Source organism: Myotis davidii, unplaced genomic scaffold (genome assembly GCF_000327345.1).
Source record: "Myotis davidii unplaced genomic scaffold, ASM32734v1 scaffold196, whole genome shotgun sequence".
Lineage (NCBI taxonomy): Eukaryota > Metazoa > Chordata > Mammalia > Chiroptera > Vespertilionidae > Myotis > Myotis davidii.
In genome coordinates this window covers 2,982,669-2,990,620 of record NW_006288258.1, presented here as the reverse complement: position 1 = coordinate 2,990,620, position 7,952 = coordinate 2,982,669, and the positions used below count along the sequence as shown (strand labels likewise).

At 43.4% G+C, this 7,952-nt stretch overlaps 1 long non-coding RNA gene across 1 annotated transcript; it reads right to left on the bottom strand.

The window, feature by feature from the left end:
• Nucleotides 1-147: 147 nt before the first annotated feature.
• Nucleotides 148-1,027, bottom strand: LOC107182546. Its single transcript, XR_001513262.1, has 3 exons — nucleotides 875-1,027; nucleotides 503-695; nucleotides 148-308 (listed from the first exon to the last, which is right to left on the bottom strand). It is a non-coding gene; the product is annotated as an uncharacterized LOC107182546 (long non-coding RNA).
• Between the last annotated feature and the right edge of the window lie 6,925 nt (nucleotides 1,028-7,952).

The window sequence follows — 7,952 nt, the reverse complement described above, 5'->3', positions numbered from 1 at the left end:
TGCAGCAGGGAAGTGAGCCAGAATTTCAGTTTTCAAACACCTTTCACAGAATCAAACATGCAGGCCAGAATGGCGTTCCAGACCTTATTTTAAAGACTCGGGTACCGTTATAATAAGGCACTCCACTAGATACAGATCGAATTGAGTATTTATTTAAAATAATAAAAATGTTTGTCTTCGTGCACTTTACATACAATAGGAATCTATACACTTTCCTTAAGTGAGTGTTCAACTCCTTTCTGCTTTCGTCCTGAGGTGAGGTTTGCTCCCGAAGAGTTGACTTTCATTAGGAGCCAGGAGGCATATACCTGGAGAAAGGAAGAAGAAAAAGAAGGGGAGATGATGGGCTTCAGAGTTCTCAAAAATGAGACCAGTCAGCTAACAGGGAACCCTACCAAACGCTTCTCCCAGCTCCTGGTCTCCAGGTTTAAGCTCTGTGAACACTGTTCTCTCCCAAATACAGGACATCCTGGACACTGCAAGGGTTAGGGGTGAAGCTGACCAGAATCTCTGCTCCAAGGAAGATTTTAATTTTCTTGCATTTCAGCCTTTTGTTGTTGTTCAAAGTTAACTGGAAATTATGGAGTCATGGTCACATCTCTGCACAGCTGCTCTTTATTTTTTTGTTTTATTACCACCATAGATTCAATCACAAAGAAGAAGGAAGTATATTATTTCAAATCTCTTCTTTAAACCTGAAAAACCAGGAAACAAGCCTGCAGTCATAAAAACATAAATCCAATCATAACACCTCAGTCAGGAAAAGCATCAGGCCTTGGGAACCAAGCAAGCTCAGCCCCGTCCCTGCTCAAACAGACCCCCGCGGAAGGACTGACAGTATCTACAATGAAAGCCAAACAGCTGAGTCACTCACCTAGCTCTTGAGGAGCAGAAGTGAAGAGGAATCATTGGGGGACTGTGGAGCGTTTCAGTGAGAGGGAAACCTGCTTCTCAGGAAGGAATCCCAGCGAGATGAGCTTGGTTTTCCGGCAAATTTTCTGCTTGAAATAAAGGAGCAGAAAACCTTTTATGGTTTATAATAAAATCAATTGATTTTAATAATAAAACTCTGTGGTTAGCCCTAGCCAGTTTGTCTCAGTGGATGGAGCGTCAGCCTGCAGACCAAAGGGTCCCAGGTTTGATTCTGGTCAAGAGCACGTACCTTGGTTGCAGGCTGGTCAGGACACATGCAGGAGGCAACAAATTGATGTGATTTTCTCACATCAATGTTTTCCTCTGTCTTTCCCTTTCTCTTCCATTCTCTCTAACAGACCAATGGAAAAAATATCTTTGGGTGAGGATTAACCAAAAAAAAAAAAAAAGGAAAAAAGAAAAAATTCTGTGCTTAGATTTTTCTACAATAATATGAGATTCTCAGTGTAACTGACTTCAATTGCCTTGGTGTTAATGCTCATCAGGAACAAATACTCATCAATGCCCAGGTCACAGCATCAGGAACAAAATAACATGGAGGTGAATGTAATGGTGAGAGCCACCTGTGGTCTTCCTTCTCCATCAGTCCTCGCTGCACCCCAACCCCACTGTGACCTTCTTGGCCTCCTGTGCCCTGGCCGGGTCCCAGCATGGCGTGCTCACTCTCCTGGTGGCCTCCTATGCCAGTTGCTGGTGCGCCAACGTTGATCTTGGACCCCTGCTTTGCTGCCTGGGGTCATTCTTATGCTCACACCGTTGCCCTTAACCACCTGGGCTGTCCCTTACCTGCCTTGGGATTTGTCATCACATTGACCTCACTTCCCAGAGAACTTCTCTTTTGATACTCAATATTGTTAGGTCTGATCAAATAAGTGAATCGGTACCCCTCGCCTGTGGACTGACATTTAGATTACTTTACAACTGACACTCCCTTTCGCTAAGACCACATTCCACTTGCTGAGACCATTATCTTTCCCCTTCAGACTTGCCCAAGATCCGGACCCACCCAGAGAATTCTCCATCGAAAAAAAAATCTTGTCTAGAGTCCTTTAAAATCTCTGACTCCCCAACCCTGGGGGCTGGCGCCATTTTGGGACTCAGCCCATCTGGTTTTCCAGATGACCTAATAAGTTTATAATTCTTTACCTCTTTTGGCCTCGTATGTGCCTCTTTCGGCGACCCTAACAATTATGAACTCATAGATTTAAATATAGTTGATGAGCTTCAATTTAATGCAGCTATTATTTTCATTGATAGTCAAATGGAAGCCCTTGCAAGTGTGTTCCTGACTACTTTTGGCATAATCATAGTTGTTAATAGTGTTCTTGTTTTCAGGTATGACTAGATGTTTAAGGTTCATCTTCAGCATTTCTTTTTTATTTGTTTGTTGGTTGTTTTTTGTTAATCCTCACCCAAGGATATTTTTTCACATTGATTGGTTGCCTCCCACAGGCACCCTAATGGGGGCCAGGTATTGAACCTGTAACCCAGGTATGTGCCCTTGACCAGGAATCAAACCCAAGACCCTTTGGTGTGCAGGCCAATGTTCTAACCATCTAGCACACTGGTCAGGGCAATCTTGAGCATTTCTTGATGCAGACCTGGATCCAGGTATTTCTATAAAAAGCCCTAGTTCTTAGCAGAGCATAATCTCTGTGTTAGGAATGCTCATTCCTGATGGGATCCTTGTTTCTAGGCCTCTTCAGGGAACACAACTAGGAGTTTAGAGATAGATGGATAATTAGAGATAAATAGATAGATAGATAGACAGATAGATAGATAATAGATGGATAGGTTGTTTAATTCATTAACACTATATCCTGGAGATCTAATGGAAGTATATAGAGGTATTACTCTTCTTTTTACAGTTGTATAATATTCCACTGTGTAGCTATAACCATAGTTGATGGCCTCCTTTTCACTGACATTTGAATTGTTTTTAATAAACAAATAGTGCTCCAATTAATAGTCTTGTGCATACAGATTTCCATATTTTCCAGTGCTTCTTTGGGATAGATTATGTGGACAAAAAAGGGGGTTCTATGGAAAGTAACCTCACAGGGTGATCTGATCATAAATTCCTAACTGGGCAGGCCATGGTGGGTAGTCACACCTCAGGCATATCACTTCTTTACTGAAAGGCTTATTTCTGCCTTAAGCAAGCCCTTTCCATTGTTTCTGTTCATCGGTTAACACAGCTTTAAGTAACCACCCTCAAGAGAGCACAAAATCTTGTTAACTATCCTGCCATCTAATCCCACCCTACTTTCCCTGTAACCCTATGTTCTCTCTTTAATTTCAAAGGCATAAAGGAAGCTGCAAAATAGTTCATCTTGGGAGCATCTGAGATCTTGCTCCCCGTCATATGTTGCCAGTTTGGCTCAAATGACTCATAAAAATTCTCTACAGGTTTGGACGTTTCTCAGGAAATGGAGAGATGAGCCTTTGTCTCCTGATATAAGTAAACAAATGCCTCTCCCAGGACTCACTGAGCTCTCATACCAGTGGAGTTTCTGGAAGTACATGCAACACGTCCTGCTGGAACTAAGTTCCTGTTAGCAGCCCTCAGGACATCATCTGTACCCAGGTATGCATATGTGATAGAAATCACAGAGTCAAGCCCTGACTGGTTTGGCTCAGTGGATAGAGCGTCTGCCTGTGTACTGAAGGGTCCCAGGTTTGATTCCGGTCAAGGGCATGTACCTGAGTTGCAGGTGCATCCCCCAAGTAGGGGGTGTGCAGGAGGCAGCTGATTGATGTTTCTCTCTCATCGATGTTTCTAACTCTCTATCCCTCTCCCTTCCTCTCTGTAAAAAAACCAATAAAAATATATTTTAAAAAAAGAAATCATAGAGTCAAAATTGATCCTAACATTCCCCTTAGATGGCACTAAATTGGAGACCACCATACACTGTCTAAGTCCAATGAAGCTATGTTTCCTCCAACGTTAGAACATATCACTGTTAGCTGAGCACAGGTGGAGAGTCAGACCGCGGTTGGAGGCTCAGTCCAGACCATTTGCCACAGAGAGGACTAGAAGGCACAGTGTTAGTCCTTATGAGAATTAAATGCACATACTATGAAATGCCAGGGAAGTCAATTATAGGCACTTGTTGTTGTTGCTGCAATTGTTGTACTTAAATAATTACAATAATTATTCCCTACACAGCTTCCTGTGAGCCAACCACTGGGCAATAGTTACAATCTTCCTAGACTACTTTCTGCTTCAAGCACACAAATTAAAATAGAAGAATTACAGGAGAGTAAGAGAAATATTTTATCATTTTTTGGAGAGAGAAATGCAGTCACATTTGACACCTTAGAGCTGCATCTTTCTTAGTATGTGTATCTATATTATATATACATGTATATTTATTTCCATTTTATAAATGAGAGATCTTACATTGTCTTAAATGCCAGTTGTAATTTCTAACACTTTGAAAAAGCCCTGCCTTGACCAACAAAGGCTTCTACCACAAATAGTTCACTGAATTCCGCATGAATCATTTCAGGACATACCATTTAAAAGACACAGTTCTACCAGTGTAAGAATCCAGCTGTGTCTAGTGACTCCCTAGTGATATCTAGGGCTAATCCTTGCCAGGTGATTGTTTCCAGAAAAGAAATTCAAGTTAGAGTATCCAGTGGGGGAAAAAAGTGTAAAGGAAAACGTTAAGAAAGACTGGCCCAGGCCAGGCCCACACTGCGGAGTGTGCAGGGAGCCCGCAGAGAAGGCATTGTGCTGCATTTTATTTAGACCCGGAAGCAGCCCGTAAATTCCCTGAAATGCAAAACTGCCTGTTTAACTTGGCCATCTGCCCCTTCCCTTTGCTCCGCAGTCCCAGGCCCACTGGGGCCCAGTAAAGGTGTTCCCACTGTCCCTTCCAGGGCCACATAGTGACATTGAGCTGAATGGGGCGGGTGTGACTTGTCACAGCCACAGAGCAGAGAGTTTCGGAGTAATTAGCAGCCGAGTCCACTTAAAAAGTTCTTGGAAGAGGTGTGTGTTTTTTTTTCTTTTTATGGAATTTATTGGGATTACACTGGTTAACAACATTATACAGGTTTCATTCTGATGCACAAGTCTACAACACATCACCTCTACACTGTATTGTGTGTTCATCACCCCAAGTCAAGTCTCCATCCATCACCATTTATCCCCCCTCTACCCTCCTCCATGTCGGCCCACCCTCCTCCACCCCCCTGCAATCACCACACTGCTGTCTGTGTTCATGTTTATTTGTTTGTTGTTATTTTTTAAATGCTCTGATTTACTTTTTTAGTTGTTTTATTGCTTAAAGTCTTACAAAGGGTATTACATATGTCTCCTTTTCCCCCGCCCTTGTTTTTTTATTTCAGAGAGGAAGGGAGAGGGACAGAGACAGAAACATCAATGATGAGAGAGAATCATTGATCGGCTGCTTCCTGCTTGCCCCACAAGGGGGATTGAGCCCCCAACCGGGCATATGCCCTGACCAGGAACCAAACCGTGACCTCCTGGTTTCTGGGTTGATGCTCAACCATTGAGCCATGCTGGCTGGACTCAACACCCATTTTTTTTAATAAAAATTCTCAGCAAAGTGGGAATAGAGGATTGAGGAAACTCCATACTGTCTTCCATAGTGGCTGCACCAGTCTGCATTCCCACCAGCAGTGCACAAGTGTTCCTTTTTCTCCACATCCTCTCCAGCACTTGTCGTTTGTTGATTTGTTGATGATAGCCAGTCTGACAGGTGTGAGATGGTGCCTCATTGTTGTTTCGAGTAAATGCTCTGATTTAAAAAATAACAAACCCCCACTTTTTGGTTAATGAGTTCTGCTTACAATGGGGTTCTGGGAAACATGAACAGAATGAGTTAATTTTAAAAAAAGTGACCTTTTTTTGGTGAAACATTGAGAAATACCACCCAGGAGTGAAGTAGTCCCATTTCTTGAAAAACTGTGATTTATACACCTTTTTGGATTCTGGTTCCATGCTATTTTTTCTTTTTTTTTTAATATATAAATATTTTTATTTATTTCAGAGAGGAAAGAAGAGGGACAGAGAGATAGAAACATTATTGATGAGAAAGAATCACTGAGTGACTGCCTCCTGCACACCAGCACAGGGGACCGAGCCCGCAACCTGGGCATGTGCCCTGACGGGAATCGAACCATGACCTCCTAGTTCATAGGTCAATGCTCAACCACTGAGCTACGCTGGCCAGGCATATCATTTTTTCTTCGTTCTTTCTAATACCTCAACTCAGTCTTTTGGCACTGAATAACATGTGATAAGGTCACACTGATATCCTTTCACACCCTAAAGCTCCTGAAATTGTCTCTAAAAAAAGCCAGATGTTGAGCAAATAGTTCATGAGAAAGTTCTGTTATCCATTATTCAGCCAAAAATAGCATCATGCAGAAAGCTGGCTATTAAAATTTATAAAGTAGATATAATGAAATATTACTCAGCAATAAAAAAGAATGAAATCTTGCCATTTGTGAGAACAGGGATGGTAAAGCAGCGGTTTTCAACCTTTTTTGATCTCACAGCACACAAACAAATTATTAAAATTCTGCGGCACACCAAAAAATATATTTTTTGCTGACCTGACCCAAAAAAGGCATAATTTTCATTCATTCACACTGGATGGCTCTTGTGTTGGTTGTTGTCATTATTTTATTTGACATTCTAATGCAGCGGTTCTCATCCTGTGGGTCACAACCCTTTCACAGGGGTCACCTAAGACCATTGGAAAACACATATATAATTACATATTGTTTTTGTGATTAATCACTATGCTTTAATTATGTTCAATTTGTAACAATGAAAATACATTCTGCATATCAGATATTTCATTACGATTCATAACAGTAGCAAAATTACAGTTATGAAGTGGCAACGAAAATAATTTTATGGTTGGAGGTCACCACAACATGAGGAACTGTATTAAAGGGTCGCGGCATCAGGAAGGTTGAGAACCACTGGTCTCAGGGAAAAGAGGTCAGTGCCCTTGACTGAATAGTCAGGTATTGTATGTTTTAAAAATTCTTGTGGCACACAGGTTGAAAATCACTGACCTAGAGGGTTATTAATGCTAAGTGAAATAAGTCTGACAGAGAGACAAATACCACATCATTTCATTTATATGTGGGATTTAAAATAATTAAAACAAATGAGCAAACAAAACAAAACAAAAGCAGACTCATAGAAACGAAAAAACAAAGTGACGTTTGCCAGGGGCGAGGGGTGTGGCGGGCTGGGTGGGAAGGTGAAGGGGAACCGTCAGTAGCAGTGTGGCAGCGGCACAGTGGCAGGCGGTTACTGCGCGTGGTGCGGTGAGCGGTAGGATACACAGAAGTCTGTTGAGTCGCTATGTCGCACATCTGAAATCAATACTAATTATACTGCGTGCTAACTATGCCGTAATACAATTTTAAAACAATAAAGTTCATAAAGTATAAGTGGACTGAAGAAGTTCCTCCCAAAATCCAGTACCATCTGTTCAGAGACTGGCATTTTCACAAAAAGGAAACTTGCCCAAAACATTTAAGAATTCCCACGAACATCCTGAGCATCTAGATCACAAAAGTTCTCTCGGGGACTCTCCCCCCCGCCCCCCTCGCCCAGCTCCCCAGGAAGATAGCTGGGGGTGGGTCTGGCCTGGGAGGGAGGCGGAGTTTTTCATCGCCCTGACGGCCAGCGGGCCTGCAGCCCAGGCTGGAGCCGAGGCCTGCCAGCTCAGATCCTGTTTGTGCTCCCTTCCTGCTCCGCAGCGGAGGCCGGGGCTTGCCGCGGTCCCTTTGGAGCGTCCGGGCTGCCACTTCCTCCTCCTGGTCCTTCCCTCGCGCATTTGTTTTCCCAGAGCGCGCCCTCCCCGGGGCCGGGCTCCCGCTGAATCGCAGGAAGCTGGCCAAGCAGTGCCTCCTCCCGTTCCTAGAGAGCCGGGAAGCCTGGGAATGGCCTGGCCGGGTCTCTCCGCTCCGCCCCGAGGGCTCCCAGGGCCGCCGGCTGCCCCCCCCCCCCCACCGCAAAA